This window comes from Lithobates pipiens, unplaced genomic scaffold, assembly GCF_037356315.1.
Source record: "Lithobates pipiens isolate NorthernLeopardFrog02 unplaced genomic scaffold, aLitPip1_a1.2 Scaffold_18, whole genome shotgun sequence".
Taxonomy (NCBI): Eukaryota; Metazoa; Chordata; class Amphibia; order Anura; family Ranidae; genus Lithobates; species Lithobates pipiens.
Window position 1 is genome coordinate 403,297,549 of NW_027507758.1, and position 27,085 is coordinate 403,324,633.

Here is a 27,085-nt window from a genome sequence, read left to right on the forward strand (position 1 = left end):
TGAGCCCATTGAATATTTTTTTTTTTGTCCTAAGGGATTGAATAATGACAAAAAAAAAAAAAAAATTTTTTTTTACAAAAAGTTGTCACTAAATGATATATTGCTCACACATGCCATGGTTATATGTGAAATGACACCCCAAAATACATTCTGCTGCTTCTCCCGAGTACGGGGATACCACATGTGTGGGACTTTTTGGGAGTCTAGTCGCGCACGGCACCCCGAAAACCAATCACCACCTTCAGGATTTCTAAGGGTGCAAATTTTTGATTTAACTCCTCACTACCTATCACAGTTTCGAAGGCCATAAAATGCCAAAATAGCACAAAACCCCCCCAAATGACCCCATTTTGGAAAGTAGACACCCCAAGCTATTTACTGAGAGGCATGTTGAGTCCATGGAATATTTTATATTTTGCCAAAAGTTGCGGGAATATTACAAACTTTTTTTTTTTTGCACAAAGTTGTCACTAAATGATATATTGCTCACACATGCTATGGGCAGAAGTCAAATTACACCCCAAAATAAATTCTGCTGCTTCTCCCGAGTACGGGGATACCACATGTGGGGGACTTTTTGGGAGCCTAGTTAACTAGCTACCTAGCGACACTAGCGACACTGATGCAGCGTTCAGAAAAATTATCGCTTAGTGACACTGGCAAAAGGGGGTGAAAGGGTTAACTAGCGGAAATCAGGGGGTTAAAACCATTATTGGGTAGTATATCGGGGTACCTAGCGCTATAAAAACCTGGCGGTGAACCTAAAAAAATAACTAGCTACCTAGCGACTGTAGCGACACTAATGCAGCGATCAGAAAAACGATCGCTTAGTGACACTGGCAAAAGGGGGTGAAAGGGTTAACTAGCGGCAATCAGGGGGTTAAAAACATTATTGGGTAGTATATCGGGGTACCTAGCGATATAAAAACCTGGCGGTGAACCTAAAAAAATAACTAGCTACCTAGCGACACATGCAGCGATCAGAAAAATGATCGCTTAGTGACACTGGCAAAAGGGGGTGAAAGGGTTAACTAGCGGCAATCAGGGGGTTAAAAACATTATTGGGTAGTATATCGGGGTACCTAGCGCTATAAAAACCTGGCGGTGAACCTAAAAAAATAACTAGCTACCTAGCGACTGTAGCGACACTAATGCAGCGATCAGAAAAACGATCGCTTAGTGACACTGGCAAAAGGGGGTGAAAGGGTTAACTAGCGGCAATCAGGGGGTTAAAAACATTATTGGGTAGTATATCGGGGTACCTAGCGATATAAAAACCTGGCGGTGAACCTAAAAAAATAACTAGCTACCTAGCGACACTAGCGACACATGCAGCGATCAGAAAAATGATCGCTTAGTGACACTGGCAAAAGGGGGTGAAAGGGTTAACTCTAGGGGCAATCAGGGGGTTAAATCTTTATTGGGGGGTGATAGGGGGCTACCCTGGACCTAACACTAACTGTCCTGACAGTTTTTACTGTCACAACTGACACTGAATGCATTGATCAGTAAAGAAATGATCAATGCAATCAGTGACACTGTGACTGGGGGGGGAGGGGGGGCGGGGGGGGGGATCGGGGGGCGATCGGGGGGGGATCGGGGGGGGTTTGTGTGCCTGTGTGTACCTACATGTCAGTGTAGTGTTCGTGCAGACTTACTTTTACTCTTCTCCTCGTAGTCCGGTCAAAAAGACCGCCCCGAGGAGAATGACATCACTTCCTCCTTCCTGTGTAAACAATACACAGGGGAGGAAGCTTCTCATTGGCCAGGAGCGATCCAGAGGGGGTGGCCGAAAACGAACGGCCATCCCCTCATCACGGAGCGCTCCTGGACCGAATCGGACCGCCGTAACCAGCGGGAGGGGGTCCGATGGGACCCCCCACCCGCTGGAAGGCAATCACGTAGATGTACGTGATTCTGCCTGCCTGTGCCATTGTGCTGACGTACAATGGCAATACGGCGGTCCTGAAGTGGTTAAGCTGCATTTAAAAGAAAAAACTCTCACCAAACATTTTATTTGTTGCTCCTGTCCCTCTGGTGAGAAAGTACATGTATCGCTTCACCCCGTCTTCCTATGTTGTGTTTTTGCTGAGATAGCAAGGTCGACAGCATACCCCCCTCCCTCACCACTGTCAAGCCAGAGTGCTAGTCTCAGGAACCAGGCACTTCCATGAGACAAGAGCCATTGCTAGATATTCAGGGGAAGAGCATGCATCTCTTTACTATTCCACTCCAGTTTGCAAAACATCCTTGGTTGGTAAGATTCAGATGACCAGGCAGGACAGCATTTCCATGGTGCAGTCCGCCACCCCTTCACAACCAATGACAGCATGTGGCCCAGTCTCCTACATCAAAGCGGCCAATGGCATAGTGTTGCTTGGCCACCCATGTCCTATTGATTAATAAAAAGACAAAGGGAGTGAAACAAGAGAACTGGGTGGAAGCCAACTAGCTGACACGACCCTCCCCCAGGTACACCTGCTGTGCAGGGAGCAGTAGCACCTATGGTAAAATGTTAGTACCACCCTTAAACTGGATGACAATCAGGGGAGGAGCAGAGAGGCTGGAAAGTAAGGAATAAATAGGAAATTTTCTTCATATTTTACTGTTTCATTAGATAATTTGTTTTTAATGTTTTAATGCTCAACTGTTGCTAACTACAGAAAATCTATCTGAAACAACCCTGTAAAGTTGGAAGATGAATACTGACCTTTCGAGTAGGGAGTGTCTTAAAATGTTTGTATTACTAATCTCCATCTCCACTGCTAGGTGTATCGAATGCCTGGTCCCCGCTACACATTTTTGGCTCTTCCTGTTGGCTCCTACATCCATACAGCACACAGCAGGGGACAAGATATTCAACACAATCAGAAGTGGCTTATATCAGTAGTGGCCATAAATATACAATACAGCAAAGTTTCAAAACACTGCCCGCCGGAAAGGTATTTATCTTTTTTTCTTTTCCAGGGTAGTCTTAGTTTGAAATGATAGTGAAAGAGTTGCTTCAACAAAATTACTCCTGTGTGTGAATATGTACCAGACATCTTTAAAAATAACAAACTGGGAAGATATTTGAAAATTAGGGGTTATCTCTCCAAAAATATGTTTCTATAAGCTATACATTATTAAGCTAGAATTATTCCTTAATCATGTCTTCTTTTTAAACTCTTTTACCAGGGTGCCAAATGGTAACTTTGCACAGAATGGGCCATTTATGTATACTGGGCATCTAGAGATTGAGCCCAAATCAGGTGAAGCTGACAAAATATCTGTATATGTCTGTTATAAATTCAAAGAAAGAAAATAATCTTGTGTGTGTTAAAAAGTATCATGTATACAACTAGGTGCTCTGTGGAGGAATTGTGTTCACAAAATAGATTTACCCTTCAAGATATTATTTCAGTGTAATAAAGGAAAGCTTGCATTTGCTTTGCTTTACAAGTGGCAGACGGTGAAATAAAGGAGGCTGCCATATTTTGACACATCTGGTGCCACAACAAAAATGTGCTTCTAAATCGGGGACCCAAGTTTATTAAAATAGAATAACACATTTAAAACCATATCTCACATGTAGCATGTTCATATTTTTCTATTAGTAAACAAAGTCATTTTTTAAACCATTTGCACGCTATGCCAGCCGTGAAAAAAAAAGTAATTAGCAAACATAATAAATACACACTTAGCGTGAATTAGGATTATCTTAATGTGCATTTGTCAGGCACTTAACAAAGGAAGCCTTTATAGTGAGAGGGCCCATCTGGCAGTGAAGAGGTTAAGATTAGTAACATATGTTCTTGTCAGCGTGTATTTAGCACCTGCAGAAATGAGCATGAGGACCGTGACAGCAGAGAGGGAGAGCGCCCGCTGAGGAGACTGTGCACAACTGTCAACAAATTTTACTTTGTTAATTTTTTCTTATTAAAAGCAATCCAAGAAAGGAGCGTAATAGTGCAGGTGTTCAGAGCGGCACAGCAAGACCATTTAATGAGAGGAAAGGTACGCAAACCTCTCACTCTATCATCCTCCTTTACAGATGAGGGCTGCAGTAGATCAGAGACACTGAAAGTGCCTCCTGATAATCTTAAGATCTTGTCTGCTTAGCAATGTGCCTGTTTTGTAGGTTTTTTAATTGGCTTTTATCTGTACTGGAATCTAAAGTCTATGAGATTCCACAAAGTGCTGTGGAACACATACCTTCAAATGTGTGCTATGGGGGCGGGGGAGTAGCGCCATGCAGGGAAATTTAAAAAAAGGAGGAAAATAAGCTTGAATAGCCTCAAGGAAAGGAAAATCCTTTAAAGGCTAAATACACATTTGTAGGCTTTTTCATAGTTGGAATTAAATGTGTATAATAGATTGAAAAGGTCTATTTTTCTGACATATGTGTTATTTTAAGACAGGGCAGTTATAGAATAAAACTTGTAAATCAAAACTTATCAGCTTGTAAAGGAAAAGTCCACAGTATGTCAAATATCCATCTATTGCCAGCATTGAGCTTTAGAGAGATTTTAGACATAGTTGTCCACACAATGTTGGTAAATATTCTATCCAGTTTATCCAGTAAAACAGTATAATAAACAAGGTGGTCTAGCATTGGTAAAGTGAATTCTAACTGAATACCCAAGGTTATTTCATGTTGCATATTGCTTTTTTATTTATTTATGTATACTACCTTGCCATACCAAAAAGCAATATATGAAATTATTTTGTTGATATTTGTACTGACCTGCCTTGCAATATCTAAAGAACAGGTAGCCTTAAAAAGACAGAAAAACTAAAGTATGTAAAATAATGCAACATTAACACAGAACAATACATAATACATTAATGGCATTATATTCATTTTGAAACTGCAGAAAAGTAGATTTTGAGCAGAAATGACAAAGACTAAAAGGCAGGTGAAGGTAGGTTATTATGATGTGAAGTGTTGGCAAACACTGTGGACAGGAAAGACAGATGATGATAATCAGGTAGAGTAGGGGTACCTAGATAACCTTAAAGTTGAAACACCTAGATCAGATAAAATCTAAATTTGTCGTCAAGGTGGAAAAGTCTACTGACTACTTATTTTGCGGTCTCTGTTAAGTACAGAAATTCACATAGAAATGTATTGCTTTCCATTAGAATAGATGAACCTTTTAGTAGCGCAGGTGATGAAGATTATATATTGACTGCTGAAGTCTGCTAAATGCTAATTTTACATGCTCCCGTTTTGATGTGTATTCAAATACTAAGATAAGGGTTCTTGAAATCTATATTTTAAAGTGGACTTGTACTTAAAATATAAAGTTTGGTTATCTAACTAGGACATATTAGCATAGTTTAATGTGATAAAGTGGTTTGTGAAAAATGTACCTTAGGCTTATAATTCCTAAATAGAAGCAGCAGAGAACTTCTGCATGCATGACTGCACATACTTTCTTTTCTTAGAGCCTGTAGGAAGTTTAAAAGCAATGTCCTGCCCATTCTCACTACTGTTTTCTGGATCACACTGGTTTTGTCATCAGGGGGCTGGGTCTAGGAACAGAAGTGGGGAAAAGTGGGCTTGTGCAATGGAACAGCTGCATGTTGCCTATATTGTTATATTATTTACAACTGACGTGTCTCATATTGTTTGAGGGATAAGATTGTCTTGGTCTAGATCAGTGATGGCAAGCTTTGGCACCCCAGATGTTTTGCAACTACATTTCCCATGAAGCTCATGCACTCTGCAGTGTAGTGGAGCATCATGGGAAATGTAGTTCCAAAACATCTAGGGTGCCAAGGTTCGCCAACACTGGTCTAGGTCATAATTAAAGGCTTCAAAAAGCTCATTGGCACTCGCAATCTTTTTAACTACTTTGGGAATATGCTGCTTTGCAGTATAAGTTTAAAAGCCATTCATGCAATATGTACAAGGCTTTAATATTTATGACATTTCAGGATTACATGATAGCTTGTATAGTCTACATTTCTCATCATAAACTTCCTGAACATTCTTGCTTTTTGTATTATAAAGTCTCGGGAGAGTGCTTAAAATGGTTATTAGTTTTGTTACAGTCAAATTTTGTTTTGCATCCTAATTTTTCTTAAGATTGGGTTCCTGGTATGACCATTTTGCATAGTTACATTAGTCCTGCTTGGACAATTGTAAATTATATACAGTTGTGCTCATAAGTTTACAAGCCTGTCAGAATTTATGATTTCTTGGCCATTTTTCAGAGAATATAAATGATAAAACAAACTTTTCTTTCACTCATAGTTAGTGTTTGGCTGAAGCCATTTATCATCAATCAACTGTGTTTACTCTTCTTTAAATCATAATCCCAACAGAAACTACCCAAATGACCCTGATCAAAAGTTTACAGTTCTTAATACCGTGTATTGTTCCCTTTAACATCAATGACAGCTTGAAGTCTTTTGTGGTATTTGTAGATGAGGCGCTTTATCTTGTCAGATGGTAAAGCTGCCCATTCCTATTGCCAAAAGGCCTCCAGTTCCTGTAAATACTTGGGCTGTCTTACATGAACTGCAAGTTTGAGATCTCCCCAGGATGGCTCAATGATATTGAGGTCAGGAGACTGAGATGACCACTCCAGAACCTTCACTTTATTCTGCTCTAGCCATTGACAGGTCAACTTGGCCTTGTGTTTTGGATCATTGTCATGTTGGAATGTTCAAGTACGTACCATGTGCAGCTTCCTGGCTGATGAATGCAAATGTTTCTCCAAAATTTTTGATAACAAACTCATTTCACATTCATCTTGCCATCAATTTTGATCAAATTTCCTGTGCCTTCGTAGCTCACACATCCCCAAAACATCAGCGGTCCACCTCCGTGTTTCACAGTAGGAATGGTATACCTTTCATCATAGGCCTTGTTGACTCCTCTCCAAATGTAGTGTTTAAGATTGTGGCTAAAAAAACTCAATTTTGATCTCATCACTCCAAATAATTTTGTGCCAGAAGGTTTGAGGCTTGTCTCTGTGCTGTTTGGCATATTTTAAGCAGAATACCTTGTGGCATTTGTGTAGTAATGGCTTTCTTCTGGAGACTCGACCATGCAGCCCATCTTTCTTTAAGTGCCTTCTTATTGTACATCTTGAAACAGCCACACCACATGTTTTCAGAGAGTCTTGTATTTCACCTGAAGTTATTTGTGGGTTTTTCTTTGCAACCCGAACTATTTTCCTGGCAGTTGTGGCTGAAATTTTAGTTGGTCTACCTGACCATGGTTTGGTTTCAACAGAACCACTTATTTTCCACTTCTTGATTCTTTTTATATCCCTTTCCTGTTTTATACAGTTCAACTACCTTTTCCCGCAGATCCTTTGACAATTATTTTGCTTTCCCTATGACTCAGAATCCAGAAATGTCAGTGCAGCACTGGATGAAAGATGCAAGCGTCTGTCAGGAGTCCAGAAACTCACTGACCTTTTATGCACACACACACTAATTACAAGCAAACAGATCAGAGGTGAGGATGGTTACATTTAATAGCCATTCAAACCTCTTTGTGCCAACAAAATCACCAGGGTATGCAAACTTTTGATCAGCATCATTTGGGTAGTTTCTGTTGCCATTATGATTTTAAAAGAGTAAACACAGTTGATTGATAATAAATGGCTTCAGCTAAACCTTAACCATGAGTGAAATAAATATTTTTGTATTATCATTCATATTCTCTGAAAAATGCCCAAAAAATCATAAATTCTGCCAGGGTATGTAAACTTATGAGTTTAACTGCTTGTGTCATTCCTGGCTGATCCCTGTGGAAGCAGGAAAACACTGTAGTAGGCACCCCTAGGCTGCCACCCTGCAACTTAGTCAACACAGTAGATCACTCATTCAACACAGTCATCATTCTGACAATACTTTGCATGTTCTCAATGAATGCAAGGTGTTCTCTGATTAGACAAGGTGGCATTGTGGAGAAATATGTTCAATCTAAGAAAACTTTGCTTTGATTTCTGACTTTCACTGGGATCAGCCAGGTATGACAAATGCATAATTGTATTGGTCCAGGCTGGACCAATGTAACTATGCAAAAATAGCCATACCTCAAAATTCATCTTTAACAGGATAAATTTCAGAGGTTTATGGTCTTAGCCTACCCTTTCATGGGCTCCACAGATGTAATGGTATGCTTTTGTTGCAAATAAAATTCACAGTTCTTTTTCAACTTGTGCCCAATTATGCATGAGCAATGCTCAGGATGCAGAAGTGGATTTTCTTCTTTCATGGGATACCCTTCAAGGCCATCTGTATCTTTCATTCTTGCACAAGGAAACTAATAAGGCCATGAATAATTACATAAAAAAAGTCTTTGTTCAGGTTTAGTCACCATTGGCATAGAATTTTTTTTTTACGAAGCATGCTCAGTGTTACAATGAGAGATTCTACATGGGAAATACATTTTGCTAAGTACCTTGTCATGCTTAATAGGCACTGAACCCCCTTTTTCTGTTCTATTTACATACATTTAGGATTATGTAGCATGCTATTATGAGTACTTAGTATGCACAAAAGATTTTACCAATATCTGCTTAAAAGTTACACTGCTAAATGTTATTTTTTGACAGCTGAATGATCTTATTCAGTAACTTCCCAACGTGTAATAAAGTACACAGTACCAGAAATTGCCAACCTAGACTGACCTGGCAGCAGCCATCTTTTCCATTCAAAATGGGGGAGACATTTCTCCACTCTGTTCCCACGTGAAGAAATGGGAAGTTGCTGTCTTTTAAGTACTTTGGTACGATATCTGAAAGAGAAGCGCATTTGGAGATTTTATTTTCAATATGAGTAAACACAAGGCAATTTACCTATAGTGCAACAGAATTTACAACCATTCCTTGCAATTGATCTTTGCAAGTTCTGCTTAGGGGGAACTTTCCAGTGGGTTGTGTTTGAAAGTAATACTACTTGTATTGTCATCCTTGGTCATCCTTGGTTTCACTGCTTAGTGAGTGTCAAGATATAGGAATGGAGCCAGTAAAGTCCCAAGGTTCCATCTTTTTTTTTTTGTTAGGGTGTGGAATAGGACTATGCAATGCATAGCTGCTTTTTTATTTTATTTTATTTTATTTTTTATAATATTTATTCATTTTTCAACAATTCCATACAACAGAAAACACAGTATAAAACAAATAAAATTTTCCAAATTTCAGCAATTGTTAGTTAATTATCCCTACCGCTCCCTCCCCATCCCTCATGCCCCCCAACCTCCTCAACAATCCTTCTTGAGCTTATATTTCTTCCTTCTTACTCATTCAATCGGGCCCTGATCCTCCCACAACCAACATCTCTGCATACTTCTTCTTCTTTTTAAGTTCTGTCCAGCTTTCCCATAGTTCCACACTTAATCCACTCTCATCCCAGTCACTAATTTGAAGCAGTTCCATTTTACATGTATATTCAACTTTCTTCAGCCATTCTCCTATTGTTGGACTCTCTAGTTTCTGAGAGTAGAGTGGAATTAAGCTTTTAGCAGCGTTTATCAAGCGTGGTATTAGAGAATTTTTATAACGTTTTATTGGCATCTCCATTCCATGAAGAAAACATACCCTTGGGTCTTCGGGGAGTTTAATCTTCGTAATCTCCTTTATCAGGGTAAGCACCTACTTCAAATTTTTTTTCATTTTAAGAAAATCCCACCATACATGTGCCATATTCCCAGTTGAGTCACATCCCCACCAGCAATAGGGAGATTTTTTCTATTTGGAATTTATGAGCTATATCCGGGATTAAATACATCTAGATAGACATTTATAGTTAATTTCTATAGTATTTGTGTCTATGGCCAAACAAAAGACTAATTTCATTTTTTTTTTTTTTTTATTGTACATCACTCACCCGTGTTCCCAATTCCTTTTCCCATTTTTGGATGAATGGTGGTCACCCCTCTCCAGCTACCTCCAATAGTATTTAGTCCCAAGGTTCCTAATATGCACATACCTTTCCCACTTAAGTGATTAATCAGGTAGCAGAGGAAGGATAAGGATGACAGTACAATTTTTTTACAAAGAGTTTTATTATTATTCAATCCAGCAGAACAGCTCACGTTTGCATTGCATACAGAATACATAAACAAAAAGGAAAAAAGAGCAATATAAGGCAGAGAAAGAAGACTCGAAACATCTAGGAAACAAACATCACAGTCCAGAGTATCCCAGTACTATTTCAAAAGCAAGCAGTGACATTAAAGTTTAACTTGATTTATTATTTTGTAAATAATCTAAAAAAAAAGGCATGCCGGGAATGTTAACTGCACATTGGCTGTGCTCTTAGCCAAACTATCAAACCATCCAATGGCTGGTGTCATAACGAATCACATGTGCAGCACCATAGCAGTTGAAGATTAAACAGAGGCAAAGATGGCAGCTTCCTTGGCTGAAAACGATAGGAGAGTTTACTTCCACTTTAAGAACATTTCTGGTGCGCCATGTTGCATATTCAATAAAGCAAACACTTTTGCTTTTCTTCTTTTAAAAGTAAAAAAAAAATGTGTTCACATTGAAAGTGTATCTGAAAATGAACAATCAACTTCTCTTATTTGGTCCCTTTTTTCTGTTTGACAAACCATAATTCAAAAAAAAATTTTATACATTTTTCCCATTGTTAACTCTGGGAACTACAGAATTACACACCTTTATGTTATGGACACTAGGAAAAGGAGGGGTTGTGTGGTTCTGTCTTGTTTCTATTGTCCTAATACAGATGGGTGAGTGAGCAATGTTATTAGGAGGTATGTTATTCACAGGATTACAAGGTGAAAAAAAAAGGGGGAAAAAGTTTGAAAAAGTTTCAGTAAATTCAATTTTTGCTTTGGGGTTTTACCAAAAAACATCTTTATCTCCACAGGCTCTATTAAACTGATGCTGGGCAATATGTGACTTATTTTTTTGGCTTTCTTTTCTTTATTTTGACTTGGCGATCGTTCCTGTAAGCCTGTTGTTTTTTAACAGATTAAGCTCTGCTGAAGATGTAGAAATTAGGGGGTTGAGACAAACCATTCACCACTGGCAAGGATGCTTATAATGCTCACAATGACCAACTTTCATTTCTTTATGTAAAACCTTTATCTCAAAGGATTGACAATGCTGCTGTCCAAATGAGACTCTGTTACCCCTTTATCCAGAATGTAGGTACCCTAAAAGATGATGATAAGAGATGTGTCACTGGCCAGATGACCAAGTGAAAACAAAAGGAAGAAGTGTAAAAAAAGAAAAAAAAAAGCAGCCGCTACATCTAATGATTGGTAAGCTACAATGAGCTACAGCTCCAATACAGGGCACTTTTACCCCCTTCCTTGGCCCAGGCCAATTTTCAGCTTTCAGAGCTGTCACACTTTGAATGACAATTGCGCGGCCATGCTACGCTGTACCCAAAATACATTTTTATATATTTTTTCACACAAATAGAGCTTTCTTTTGGTGGCATTTAACCACCGCTGGGTTTTTAATTTTTTGCAACAAAAAAAAAAATTAAATAAATACCAAAAATTGTGGGGAAAAAAAGATCTTAGTTTCTGTCAGAAAATGTTGTACATTTGTAATTTTTCTCCTTCACTGATGTGTGCTGATGATGGGCATAGATAGGCTGTACTGATGGGTACTGATGAGGTGGCTCTGATGAGATGGCACTGATGAGGAGGCAATGATATGCTGCACTGATTGGGACTGCTTGGTGGCACTGATGAGCACTGATAGGCAGCACTAATGGGCACTGATAGTTGGCACTGATGGGCAATGTTAGGTGGCACTTATGGGGACTGTTAAGCAGCACGGATAGATGGCACTGATGGGCACAAATTTGCATCACCGATGGGCACAGATGGGTGGCACAGATGGGCACAGGCTGGTATCACTGCTGGGCATTGCTTGGGCTGCACTGATCATCAAAGCACTGATGATCAGTGCCCCTATTATGTGTACAGCTCTCCCTTGTGAGGAGATGCCATTGATCTTCTCACCTCTCCTCACACTCTGTCAGTGTGAGGCGAAGAGAGTCGATAAACTGCACATCCCTGTTTACATGTAATTTGCTGTGATTGGACACAGCCGATCACATGGGTAAAGAGCACCCCATCGTCTCTTTACCAAAATAAGGGTTGCAGTGTGTCCCAGGGACATAGTGTACCCATGATCTCCGTTCAAGCAAAAATGCGTTTTTTCACTCCAAAAAGAAATCACACCGCATCCACTAAGCTCTGGAGAAAAGCTCCTTGTAGTGTGCAACTTCCCTTGACAAGTGAACAGCCTATTTGCTTTTAGTAAATTATTCCCTATGTATCAAATATAAAGTAGGCGTTATCTGAATTTTGCTGCAAATGTGGAAATACACTTTAAAAAAATCAGGGAATCAGAGCGCATCTGTGAGGAGGACGTAGGATGCAGCTGTGTGGTAAGAATGATCCATTTAATATTTCTATTAAGTGATTGGCTATTTTAATACTGCTACAGTTAGCAGAGGGCTGTATGGGGATTGTGAACTGGTTATTAAACAGGGAGATACAGAAATTTGAAGTTTTAATGTGGATTTACTGAAAATAGATTACAGATGGTTGAAGAGTGACATTTTTCTTTCCATTTTGTCAAACGCAAAAACCATGGAAATATATTATGCAATTGAAATATAATAGAATTAAGTGGTCCACACAAAGTTAGATTCCACTATAAAAAGCTAACTACGCTGAATTAAATGAATAGGAATCTATCAAAAATATCCACAAGTACTTTAATTGGTAAAAGTACTTTAATCACAAGGATGTACCTCTGAAACAGGATAGCTGTGTTCAAGCGATTACTAATAAAATGAATCACACAATTGACAGCAACAATAAAGCTAAACTCCAGCCAAAGATTTTTTTTTATCAAAACCTTTTTTATGTAATGGATAAAGTGCAGAAAGGTCAGAACTTCTGTTTAAGAAAGTGTCAGCTTGACAGGAAGAATAGGATATCTTCTTAAAGGACATTTAGGCAGCAAAAAAAAAAAAAAACTTTACCTGCCAAATATATATAAATATATATATATATATATTTTTTTTTTGCTGTAACCCAATTATGGAGATTTTGAAAGCCTTTATTTGGGCTTTAAAACAAACAGCCTATGCTTTAAACATAGGGTTACAGTAAAAATGTAAAGAGAGATACATATTCATCATCTTTCACCTCTTACAACTGCAGTTTTGGTCCAGAGGAAGGAAAAAATGGCCAAATGTAAAACAATGTTGAAATGTATTCTGCTCTGCCACCATGTAATATGCCCTGCTGCCCCAATGTAATGTGTCCTGCTATACCCCCCAGGTAACGTGTCCTGTTGAGCCCTCCATTTAATGTACTCTACTGAGCTCCCCACGTAATATACCCTATTGTGCACCCCTTGTAATGTGTCCTGCTGTACCCCACAGGTAATGTGTTCTGTTGAGCCCTCCATATAAAATACCCTGCTGAGCCCCCACGCAATATAGCCTATTGTGCCCCCTTGTAATGTGTCCTGCTGTACCCCACAGGTAACGTGTTCTGTTGAGCCCTCCATATAAAATACCCTGCTGAGCCCCCACGCAATAAACCCTATTGTGCCCCCTTGTAATGTGTCCTGCTTCCCCTTCCCCATAGAATATGCCCTCCTGCCCTGCTGGCCTCCTATAAGCTGTCCTTTTAATTCCTATACATCGCCATGCTGACCACCTGTGCTCTGTCCTGCTGCCCCCCTGTACACCACCTTGCTTCTCTCCACTGCCCCCCCCCCCCCCCAGTCCTCATGAGTTTATGAGCTTTATGTTAGAGGTCTGATATCTCTGGTATGAGGCTGTGTATGGTATTGGAGCATGGGAATGACCACCAGCACTTTGCTTCTATTATGATGTTTTTTATTTACTGTATATGAATATTTGTTTGTGATTGTACAATATTATTTTATATGGATGCATTTTCATTATATGGATGCATTTTTATTGACTGATTTGTTCACCATTATATGTTTAGTGAGACAATGTATTTTGTTTGTCAATTACACTTTTGTTGGATCATGCATATATTTAACTACTTCAATAAAGGGCATTTATACGCCTTCCTGCCCAGACCAATTTTCAGCTTTCAGTGCTGTCGCACTTTGAATTACAATTGCGCAGCCATGCTACACTGTACCAAAACTATATTTTTATAATTTTGTTCCCACAAATAGAGTTTTCTTTTGGTGGTATTTGACCACCTCTGGGATTTTTATTTTCTGCTAAACAAATAAAAAAAAGACCCTAAAATTTAGAAAACATTTTTTTTTGTTTTGGTTACAAAACTTTGTAAATTAGTAAGTTTTCGCCTTCACTGATGGAGCTGCACTGACGGGCACTGATAAGGTGGCACTGATGGGCACCAATGAGGTGGCATTGATGGGCACTAATTTGCGGCACTGATGGGCACTGATAGGTGGCACTGATATGCAGCACTGATGGTAACACATAGATGGCACTGATGGGCACTGATAGGTGGCACAGATGGGCACTGATAAGCAGCACATTTGGGCACTAATAGGTGGCATGGATGGGCACTGATAGATGGCACGGAATGGCATGGATGTGTACTGATAGGTGGCACTGTTGTACTGTAATGTATGGTACAGATGGATGCCAATCAGTGCCAAACAATAATGCCTGCCAATCAGTAATGCCCATTGTGGGTACTGATTGGCATATATTGTGGGCACTAATTGGCATCCCTGGTGGTCTAGGGTGGCATACCTGGTGGTGACATCCATGGGGATCCTAGTGGCATCCCTGGTGGTCCAGTGTGGGCATCCTGGGGGAGGACTGCGCTGATAATAGATCAGCACAGACCCCCCTATCAGAGAAGCAGCCGATCGGCTCTCCTCTACTCACGTCTGACAGACACAAGTGAGCAAAAGCTGATCAACAGCTCTTCCTGTTTACATCCTGATCAGCTGTGATTGGACACAGCTGATCACGTGGTAAAGAGTCTCCGTCAGAGACTCTTTACCTAGATCGGCGTTGCAGTGTGTCAGTAACAACGATCGCCGTGATATGCACCCCTGTATAATGTATAATTTATTTAAAAAATTTTCACATTTTAATTTTGGTTATCATCAATTAGCACAGATTTATTTTGTTTATCTATATACATAATTTCTAGCAGCTGTGCCATTCCAATCATGCATGGGACATGTTTAGAATCTTGCCTTAAAGCGGAGTTCTGCTTAAAAAAAAAAAACGTCAGCAGCTACAAATACTTCAGCTGCTGACTTTTAATAATCGGACACTTACCTGTCCCAGGGTGCAGCAATGCGGGGGAAGGAATCCCCACTTGTCTCCCCCTCCTCTCTGCTGCATTGTAACTATGGGCACCCGGCTGTGGCTTCACGAGCCGCATTGCGCGCCGTGACTGGCCGGGCAATCATCTGGGACCTGTGACGTGTCCCAGATGATTGTCGAGAGGGAGAGGAAGAGGTGATCTCCCATCCGGTGCTGCGATGCGCCAGTAGGAAGTGGGAGCTAGAACTCTCTAAAGAGAGGGTATGCGCCTCCCCCCCCCCGCAAAAAAAAAAATTACACGTCAAATGAATTGAACCCCACATATTCCTCCCTCGTCTAGGAGGACTAGGAAAAAAAATCAAAGTAAATCTTCATTTCCAAGAAAACCCCAGTGTCCCCAGGACCAGGATAAGAGCAGGAATGAATGCATTTCAAAGGGTCAAGATTTTTGATGCTCAAAGTGGTATATTATTTTTCATGGAAATTTGGTGTTTTATATTGTAGTCCTGTAATTCTTAGGAATAACTCACTTAAATCTGTCCAAACCAGAGTCTAGTAGACATCCCGGGTATGATAAAGTTTGAAACATGAAATCATAAATTATAATATAATAAATAACTATAAATAATTATAACAAAAATAATATAATAATAATAAAAATTATTCAATAATGCAATCAAATCAAAAACACAGAAATTTGCTTAGTTGCAGAATTGTTGCTGACATCACTTTCAGTGTTTGATGACGGATCTCCCCACAAATCACTATCGCTCAATTCTGCAAGTAATTCTAATTTATTATCACTGCTTTCTAGCTGGTCTAAAACCAAAAAGGGACACTTTTTGGTTGCTATGGACAATCTCCAGTTTCCAGGCAGAAAGAACAGTATTTATCACATAAAACTGCATACAGGGCACTGAACAAACCACTAGGGACCGGGGACATGAAATAATTTGTAATGTAATCTCTAAGATTACAGTGTACAGTATGTAATGTGTGTTTTTAAGTTTTTGAATTTGGAGCCGTGCTCTGTCCCCGTGCATCGCAACGCTCACAGGGAATGGAGCTCGGCACTGTGATGAATCGAGTGGAGACACGGCTCGCACACACAGCGGGGGGACATTGCAGGATCCTGGGGACAAGGTAAGTAATTTTGCCTGGATCCTGCGATGCGTTCCAGAGTGTGGCTTGGGGTTACCACTTTTGGTACTGAAAATTCACCCCGAGCCACACTTTCATATATACCCAGTGACGTGACTGGCCTTACACAGGTAAAACAAATCCTCCTACATAAGTTGTACATGTTTATCTGCAGCATTCTCTCCTCTATGTCTGTTCAAAGTCAAGAATTTATAAAGCTTGACTGAGCTGGGGCCAGAGACCTAAAAGTACATTTAACAGAACTCAGTGAGGATAGGTCTGAGAGCTGATTGGAGGGAAGTCCTCCCTCCACACAGCACATGTATGCTCACGTGCTTTTTGGAGGCACTTTTGGCTGTGGACACAGGTCAGCATGGGCACCCTGACAGGTGTGTGGCTGCACAGCTCTATATGCAACAAACTGTGATGAATGATGTGTTTTGAAACCTTTCTATTTGAACTAGCATTAACTTTTTCATCAATTTGAGATATGTTAGCTCTTTTATTAAATTGAATTACTAGCCTTTGTTCCCCACATGCCTCAGTGAGCCTTAGCCACCCCTAACCCTACCATTGGTTCACTTGGTTTACTTCCTTGGACCGCTTTTGGTAGGTCCTGACCACTACAAACCGCACATCCCACAAGAGCTGCAGTTTTGGAGTTGCTCTGACCCAGCCCCCTACCAATTACAATTTGACACCTGTCAAAATTGCTCAAATCTATACACTTGCCCTTTTTTTCTGCCTATTTTTTTCCATTCACTTTCAGGGGAAAAAAATACACGATATTGTCAAAAGTATTGGGACACCTGCCTTTACACGTGCATGAACTTTAATGGCATCCCAGTCTTAGTCCGTAAGGGTTCAATATTGAGTTGGCCCACCATTTGCAGCTATAATATCTTCAACTCTTCTTGTAAGGCTGTCTACAAGGTTTAGGAGTGTGTCTATGGGAATGTTTGACCATTCTTCCAGACGTGCATTTGGGAGGTTGCATTGATGTTTGACGAGAAGGCCTGGCTAGCAGTCTCCGCTCTAATTCATCCCAAAGATGTTCTATCCTCCACCTCAAACTCACTTATCCGTGTATTTATGGACCTTGCTTTGTGCACTGGTCCAAATCATTTGGTGATGGGGGGGGGATTATGGTGTGGGGTTATTTTTCAGGGGTTGGGCTTGGCCCCTTAGTTCCAGTGAAGGGAACCTCTAAGGCGTCAGTATACCAAGACATTTTGGACAATTTCAAGCTCCCAACTTTGTGGGAACAGTTTGGGGATGCCCTCTTCCTGTTCCAACATGACTGTGCACCAATGCTCAAAGCAAGATCCAGAAAAACATGGATGAGTGAGTTTGGGGTGCAGGAACTTGACTGGCCTCAACCCAATAGAAAACCTTTGTGATGAATTAGAGTGAAGACTGTGAGCCAGGTCTTCTCGTCCAACTTCAGTGCCTGACCTCACAAATGCTCTTCTGGAAGAATGGTCAAACATTCCCATAGACCAGGGTAGGCAACCTGAGGCCCTCCAGCTGTGGTGGAACTACATTTCTCATGAGGCATTGCAAAGCTGGCAGTTACAATTACTCCCAGAGGCATGATGGGACTTGTAGTTCTGCAACAGCTGGAGGGCCCCAGGTTGCCCATCCCTGCCATAGACACACTCCTAAACGTTGTGGACAGCCTTCCCAGAAGAGTTGAAGCTCTTTTAGCTGCAAAGGAATTGTAGCTATAAAAGCTACCTATGGACTAAGACTGGGATGCCATTAAAGTTCAGGTGCGTGTAGAGGCAGGCATTCCAATACTTTTGATAATATAGTAGAAATATATATATATATATATATATATATATATATATATATATATATATATATATATATATATATATCACTCACACAGCATGTTTCCATCAACATTCTAGGAGAATAACAAAGAATCATAAAAAAGAAGAAAATTTAGTAATTTAACCTCCTCGCGCCCGCCCTATAGCCGAATTACGGCCGTAGAGCAGGCGCGTTCGTTTGGGCGGTCGTCCCTGGACGGCCTGATGTTTACTTCCGCAATGCGCGCCGCCGCGGGCGCGCATCGCGGAAGTTCTGTGTTCGCCGTGTCCCCCGGGGACAGGCAAACACAGATCGCTGTAAACGGCCAATCACAGCGGCCGTTTACAGCGTGATCGGCGTGTCCAATGGGAGATGATCTCATATGTAAACATATGAGATCATCTCGCAGCGCCGCTCTCCTTCCTCGCACAGACAGTGCGAGAGGGGAGAGATGAACGGCTGCAGCGGCAGCCGTTCTGATTCTGGAAAAAAAAATAATTAAAAAAATGAAATAAAAAGTGCCATCCGCCCCCAGCAGTGCCATCCGCCCCCAGCAGTGCCATCCGCCCCCAGCAGTGCTATCTGCCCCAGTGCCATCCACCCCAGTGCTACCTGCCCCCAGTGCCATCCACCCCAGTGCTACCTGCCCCAGTGCCATCCACCCCAGTGCTACCTGCCCCTAGTGCCATCCACCCCAGTGCTACCTGCCCCTAGTGCCATCCACCCCAGTGCTACCTGCCCCTAGTGCCATCCACCCCAGTGCTACCTGCCCCTAGTGCCATCCACCCCAGTGCTACCTGCCCCCAGTGCCATCCACCCCAGTGCTACCTGCCCCCAGTGCCATCCACCCCAGTGCCACCTGCCGTCAGTGCCACCTGCCCCCAGTGCCACCTGCCCCCAGTGCCACCTGCCCCCAGTGCCACCTGCCCCCAGTGCCACGTGTCATCAGTGCCACATAGTGCCATCTGTCATCAGTGCCACGTATCAGTGCCATTTGTCATCAGTGCCACCTGTCAGTGTCACGTGCCATCTGTTGTCAGTGTCACGTGTCATCAATGCCACTTATCAGTGCCATCTGTCATCAGTGTCACGCGTCATCGGTGGCATGTATTAGTGCCATCTGTCATCGGTGGCACATATTAGTGCCACGTATTAGTGCCATCTGTCATCGGTGCCACGTTTCAGTGCCACGTGTCATCAGTGCCACGTATTAGTGCCACGTGTCATCAGTGCCACGTATAAGTGCCACGCGTCATCAGTGCCACATATTAGTGCCATCTGTCATCAGTGCCACATATTAGTGCCATCTGTCATCAGTGCCACCTGTCATCATTGCCACGTATCAGTGCCATCTGTCATCAGTGTCACGTGTCATTGTCCTGGTGCTTCAAAAGTGTAATAAATAGTCAACAAGTTAGATGTGTAATTTATGTTCCTAGAACACATGATGGCGCTACCTGCATGTTGGGCCTCTCTATGTGGCCAGGCTGTGAAAAAGTCCCACACATGTGGTATTGTAATACTCAGGAGGAGTAGCAGAATTTTTTGGGGGGTGTCATTTGTGGTATACACATGCCACGTGAGAGAAATAACCTATTACAATGACAATTTTGTGGAGAAAAAAAAAAAAATGAAAAATCTTAATTTTGCAAAGAATTGTGGGAAAAAAATGACAACATCAAAAAGCTCACTATACCTCTTACTAAATACCTTGGAATGTCTACTTTCCAAAAAGGGGTCATTTGGGGGGTATTTGTACTTTCCTGACTTGTTCGGGTCACAAGAAGCGAGATAGGCCACCAGTACATCAGATGTGATCAATTTTGTGCGATTCGCACCACAGCTTGTAGACTCTCTAACTTTCACAAAGACCAAATAATATCCACTAATTTAGGTTATTTTTACCAAAGACATGTAGCAGTATAAATTGTGACCAAAATTTATGAAGAAAAATTAATAATTTGCATAATTCTGTCACAGAAACAAAGAAATATGCGTTTTTTTTCAAAATTTTCGGTCTTTTTTCATTTATAGCGCAAAAAATAAAAACCCCAGAGGTGATCAAATACCACCAAAAGAAAGCTCTATTTGTGGGAAAAAAAGGACAAAAAATTCATTTGGGTACAGTGTTGCATGACTGAGTAATTGTCATTCAAAGTGTGAGAGCACCGAAAGCTGAAAATTGGTCTGGGCAGGAAGGTGTTTAAGTGCCCTGTAAGCAAGTGGTTAAAGAAGAACTCCAAGGTAAACAAAAAATTAACCCTTGCAGTGGGCCCCCCTCCACACTTGTTTTATCTAGGGGTAGAGGAATATGCAGAAATACCTTACTCTTCCTTCTCCCCGGCGACTAGCACTCTCACCCACTCTGCAACATTTTGGGAATGGGACAGGGCTCTTTATGTCCTCATGTACTGAACAATGCAAGACCACTGGTCCTACACTGTACATGGTACCAGTGTAGGCTGGGACCAGTTGCTTGACAAAGAGAAGCTGCTTTGAGGATTGGTTGTGACTCAGAGAGAAAGCCTGCTGAAGCAAGAAATAAGGTATTTATTTTTCTGCTATCCCTAGATAAAACAAGCATTTTACAGTGTGGAGGGAGACTAACTGCAATTTAACTTTTTTATATTTTAACTACAGTATACTGTAACTTAGAAAATGAATTACAAATAAAAAAATACATTATATGTAGACAATGCTGAAGAGATGAAATACAATGACCACCAAAACCTTCCCCTACAGAATACACATGTAGTCTAGGCCACGCAGTGACTAGAAAAGGTAACTTTTTACTGCCTATTAGCACTAATGGTGGACTCTGTGCATACACACTGCATAACCATGGTTAAGATCCAGTTTGTGGCTACTTGACCAGCTACAGGTCTCTTTGCTGGCATTTAGCTCCTGGGTGGACACAGCACATGCATCTTTGCCATAGCATTATAACATGCTCTGAAGATGCTGAGCATCAATGGATAACAATCTCCAAAATTAGATAACACACTATTTGACCTCAAAATTCAAAGAAAAAATTAATTCTAAAACTTTAATGTTTTATTTCCATTTATTCAACTGGTATGCTTGCCCCTCCTTTCACCTGAAATATTACTAATTTGCAAAAAACGTGCTGTCAGTTATTAAAATAGAGAAAGTCAGTTATTAAATAGAGAAAGACAGGATCTGTGTGTCATGTAATAATTAGGGATTGGCGAACGGTTCAGCCTGAGCATAAGTTTGGGCCAAACTTTGGCTTTTCGGATGTTCGGCAAACACTAAACCATATGCAGTGTTTAACACCGTTAAAGTCTATGGGACACAAACATGAAAAATCAAAAGTGCTCATTTAACCACCTAACGACCAGCGCACGCCGATGTACGTCCTATTTTTGAAGAGGGATGTCTCGGTAATGGCAGCAGCTGCTGCCACAACCGAGATGTCCATCTCTTCAGGCAACGGTCGTCTGTACGATAACGGTGGTCTCCGCGAGATCAGCGAGAGGTGCCACCCCCACTCCCGCCGCCCTCCCGCACCTTCCCCCCGCTTACCGGAGCCATCGGTAGCGGCGGAGGCGATCGGGTCCTGCACACTGCTGGGTATGGAGACGAGTGAGGCTAAGATGGCCCCCACTCGTCTCTATACCATAGGAGGGCGGAAACGACGTCAAAACGTCACTTCCGCCCATACCTCTTAAAGGTATATTTTTTCAAATGTAATTTTTTCTTTTTTTTTGTTGCATTTTAGTCCAAATATGAGATCTGAGGACTTTTTGACCCCAGATCTCATATTTAAGAGGACCTGTCATGCTTTTTTCTATTACAAGGGATATTTACATTCCTTGTAATAGGAATAAAAGTGATCCATTTAAAAAAAAAAAAAGAAAAACAGTGTAAAAATAAATAAAATCAATTAAAATAAATAAGAAAAAAAATAGGTTTTTAAAAACACCCCGTCACGACGAGCTTGCGCACAGAAGCGAGCGCATACGTGAGTAGCGCTTCATATGAAAACGGTGGTCAAACCACACATGTGAGGTATCGCCGCGATCGGTAGAGCGAGAGCAATAATTCTAGCCCTAGATCTCCTCTGTAATGCAAAAAATGCAACCTGTAGAATTTTTTAAATGTCGCTTATGGAGATTTTTGAGGCTAAAAGTTTGACGCCATTCCACGAGCGGGCGCAATTTTGAAGCGTGACATGTTGGGCATCAATTTACTCGGCGTAACATTATCTTTCACAATATAAAAAAAATTGGGCTAATTTTACTGTTGTCTTATTTTTTTATTCAAAAAAGTGCGCTTGTAAGACCGCTGCGCAAATACGGTTTGAAAAAACAGAAAATTGTTCCATACTTACCGTAATTTTCTTTTCCTGGTGCCTATCCATGGCAGCATACCTGTGACAAGCTCCGCCTTGGCTCCTCCCTCAGGACTAGTGAATATTATAAAAGAAAAGGTTAGTACAGCCCCCGCATTCTCGTTAATATAGAATACCGAGGGTGGGATTGTATGCTGCCATGGATAGGCACCAGGAAAAGAAAATTACGGTAAGTATGGAACAATTTTCTGTTTTCCTGGTGCCTCCATGGCAGCATACCTGTGACAAATAACTAGCTGAGACGGGTGGGATAATGCTTAGAGGTTTATTAAAGAATTTATTATTTAGAAGAGGCTAAGGCCGAAGTGATTGCCTGTCTGCCAAACTCCACTGAGGAGAGAGCTCCTGGGTCCACCCTGTAATGTTTCAGGAATGTGTGTTGGGATGACCAGGTTGCTGCCCGACAAATAGTTTCGATCGACACATTCGCTCTTGCCGCCCAAGAGGCAGAGACCGCTCTTGTGGAGTGCGCCCTGACCGCTGAAGGGGTCTCTAGTCCCTTTGTCCTGTACACCTTGTGGATGAGTTTGACGATCCATGAAGCGATCGTTCTGGCTGATGCCTCCTTTCCTTTACGTTTTCCCCAGGGAATTATGAACAGTCTGATGGAAGCCCGGAATGGAGCTGTGGCTTGGAGATAGCATTTCAGAGTGGAGGCGATGTCTAATTCATGAAGAGTGACAGAGTCCTGTTCAGAAAATGTTGGGAGTGCCCAGGGTTCTGACATGCTCAAGGATGAAGCGACCTTGGGAATGAACCCTCGTATTGTTCTAAGTTCCACTCTATCTGGGTAAAAAATAATATGATCCTGATCTGCTCCCAAAGCTTGGAGCTCTGACACCCGCCTGCCGGAGGTTATGGCTATCAGAAAGGCTAATTTTAAAGTTAGGTTCCAGAGTGATATTGAGTCCGAAGGGGCAAAGGGTGGATTGGCTAAGGACTCCAGGATGACCGTAAGGTCCCAAGTGGGAAAAGATTGTTTAGACGGTGGTCTGATCTTCCTGACGGCCTTAAAAAATTGGATTAACAATGGGTCCTCCGCCCATCTTCTACTGGTTGCTGCTGAGATCGCTGACACCTGTACCTTCAAAGTACTCAATGCAAGACCCAGGTCCAGGCCTGCCTGCAGGAACTCAAGAATTTGAGATGACGAAGGGGAACCTGGATCACAGTTTCTATCAAGCATGAAGGTCTTGAAGTTGTTCCATACTTTATCATATATGTTGTTTGTGGATGGTTTTCTTGCCTTGAGCAGGGTTGCGATCACCTTGTCGGAGCACCCTAGGGATTGGAACCTTTCCCTTTCAGTTGCCAGATGTGAAGGTCCAGCCTGCGGGGATCTGGGTGGGTGTGACATCCTTGCGACAGGAGGAGGGGTACTATTGGAACTTTGACTGGAGGACTGGTGCTCAGATCCATTGCCGTAGGGAACCAAGGCCTTCTTGGCCAGTATGGCAGAACCGCTATCACCGTCGATGTCTCCCTCACGAGTCTTGACAGGAACCTCGGTATGAGGGGCCGTGGGGGAAAAGCGTAGGCCCGATCGCATGCCCACGGGGCTGATAGGGCATCTGTTGCCTCCGCCTGGGGGTGCGGAAATCTCGAGATAAACCTTGGAAGTTTGGTGTTGGATGCTGTCGCAAAGAGATCTAGCTCGAGGGGCCCCCACTGGATCATTATCCAGTTGAAGATTTCCGGGTGTAAGGACCACTCGTTGGTGTCTGCGAACCTGCGGGAAAGGCTGTCTGCCCTTGAGTTGAGATGGCCGGGCAGATAGACTGCCCTCAGGTCCTTCAGATTCCTTTCGGCCCAGAGGAATATGGGCTCCACCTCGTTCAGGAGGGATCTGCTGCGCGTTCCTCCTTGACGGTGCACATAAGATACCGCGGCCCTGTTGTCCATCCTGAGGAGAACTGGTTTGCCCGAAATCTCGAACTCCAGGGCTAGCAGTGCAAGATAGGCCGCTCTGAGCTCCAGGACATTGGACACCACGCCTGCTGCATTGAAGGACCATCTCCCTTGTACTGAGGTCTTGTTGGAATGTGCTCCCCAACCAGCTGCGCTGGCATCGGTAGTAATTATGATCCAGTCGACATGCCCTAGCGGGCGAGACTTCAGAAGCGACTGTCTCTTCATCCACCAATGTAGACTCCTGAGCATCCGGGTTGTCAGGTGTATGGGTTGGGATAGATATCGTTTGTTCCACATTCTTAAGAACTCCAGCTGAAAATGTCTCAAATGCCAGTGGGCCCAGGGGACCATAGGGATGCATGATGACATCCGACCTATCAGGCTCAAACAATTTGAGGCTGTCAGGTGGGATCTCGAGCTCACCTTCTTCATCTGTTGGATAATGGAAGATACCTTCTGAGGTGGGAGAGACACTGATCCTTTCATTGTATTGAACAGGGCTCCCAGATAGACCATCTCTTGGGTCGGAGAGAGAAGACTTTTCTCGTAGTTTATCTTCCAACCGAAATCCACTAGTGTTGTTAACAGGATATCCCTGTGTTCTAATAACTGGGTTGGGTTCTTCGCCAGGAGTAGAAGGTCGTCCAGATAGTGATACACCCGGAGCCCCAATTCTCTCAGAGGTGCTATGATGGCAATCAGGGTTTTTGTAAAGACTCAGGGTGACGTGCAGAGGCCAAACGGAAGGCTCCGAAATTGGAGATGTACTTGCCCCACCGCAAATCTCAGGTATTTCTGGAACGTAGGGAGTATAGGTATGTGTAAGTAGGCGTCTTGCAGGTCTATTGACAACATCCAATCCCCTGGTTGGACTACGCGAATGATCGTCTGAAGAGACTCCATCTTGAACTTTTCCAGAAAAATGTAGCGATTTAGCCTCTTTAGGTCTATCACAGGTCTCCACCCTCCGTTTCTTTTGGGGACTAGAAACAGGGTGGAATAGAAACCTGAAAATCTCTCGGATGGAGGCACTGGAACTACTGCCCGTTGTTCCTGTAGGGAAAGAAGAAATCGCTTCAGAGCTTCCGCCTTTTGAGGAGATCTTGACACCCTTGTCGGAGAAAAATAGTCCTTGGGGGGTTGGTTTAGGAAGGACCAGGAATGACCGTGTTTGACTGTTGCAACTACCCAGGGATCCCTGCATTTTTGTTCCCAAATCTTTGAGAACTGTTTCAACCTGGCCCCCACAGGGATCACTTGGGCTGGCCTGGCGTCAAAAAGATTTTGATGGCTCCTGTGGGGTAGGTACCGGCCTCTGCCTCCTGGACTTGAGAAACGTAGACTGTGTGCTCTTCCAGTTGTGCCTGAAGCCTTTCCCTTGTCTTGATTGTCGGTAGTCCCTATTTTTGGAATATTGGAACCTTGGTGCAGAGGATCTGAAACGTCTAGATCGCCTGTCTTGAGGAAGTAGGCCTGACTTTCCGCCGGTGACCCGAGAGATGGCTTTGTCGAGTTTTTCCCCGAACAAGGCTTTACCGTCAAAAGGTATCTTGCACCAATTTTGCTTCGAGGCAACGTCCGCTGCCCATGGTTTTAGCCACAGTGCCCTTTTGGCCATTACTGTGTGAAGCATTGCCCTTGCGGAGCAACGAATGGAATCGATGGCGGCTTCTCCAATGAAGTCGGCTGAGAGCTTCAGCTCATCCAATGCCCTTATTATCTCTTCTTTAGGGATATCCTGTTGGATTGCCGACTCTATATTATCTGTCCAGACGCGTAGTGCGTTGGACACTGATGTCAGAGCTATTGCAGGTTTACAGGCATATCCTGCCATCTGATAGGCCTTCTTAAGGTCAAGGTCCATCCTTCTATCCAGAGGGTCCTTGAAGGAGGTTGAATCATCTAGGGGTAAAGTGACGTTCTTGGCCAGCCTTACCACTGCGGCATCTACCACCGGCGGGCCGTCCAGCATTTTGGAATCTGCCTCGGAGAGAGGGTATAATTTTCCCAATCGATTGGTGGAAAGTCTTTTGTCTGTCCTCCCCCATTCTTCCTCGATCACCTCCCTGATTTCCTCCATAAGAGGGAAGAAGGAGATCTGGCGCTTAAGGAAGGGGAAGTATGATTTGGACTTCCTGACCTCCACGTTGGAATCCTCCCAACCGATTGCTTGTTTAACGGCCTGCACATAGGGCTGGACCATGGCAAAGGCAAAGCCAGAGGCATCTGTGTCATCTGAGGAATCCTCTGAAATGGCCATTTCGTCCTTATGCTTAGAGGAGGAGGGAGGGAACAGACGACCACTTCCACTGGTGGATGGACCAGGAATGGAGGCCTCAGCCATCAGCTCCTGAGGAGGAGATGCCGGTTGTTGTGTCGGCCTTATAGCGACCAATTCCGTAAGGGAGTCTTTTACTGCCTTTTTAAGGAGATCTGCCACCTGTAGGCTCTCAGACTCTCTGTCTGCTGCATAGTCTCTAAGGCAATCTCGACAAATTAGTTTGTCCGGAAGTGGGGAGCCTCCGCAGGCCTGACATCTGGTAGGTCTAGGTCTCGGGGAGCGCGAATGACGGCGCCTCTTAGCTGAAGCTT

General features: G+C 42.6%; 1 long non-coding RNA gene across 2 annotated transcripts in view; it reads right to left on the reverse strand.

Annotated features, from left to right (window-relative positions):
* Nucleotides 1-27,085, reverse strand: part of LOC143988382 (uncharacterized) — a 949,733-nt gene that overhangs the window by 508,728 nt on the left and 413,920 nt on the right. For both annotated transcript variants that reach the window (XR_013276841.1, XR_013276842.1), the window contains exon 3: nucleotides 8,637-8,743. This is a non-coding gene — a long non-coding RNA (uncharacterized LOC143988382). The remainder of the gene's footprint in view (nucleotides 1-8,636; nucleotides 8,744-27,085) is intronic.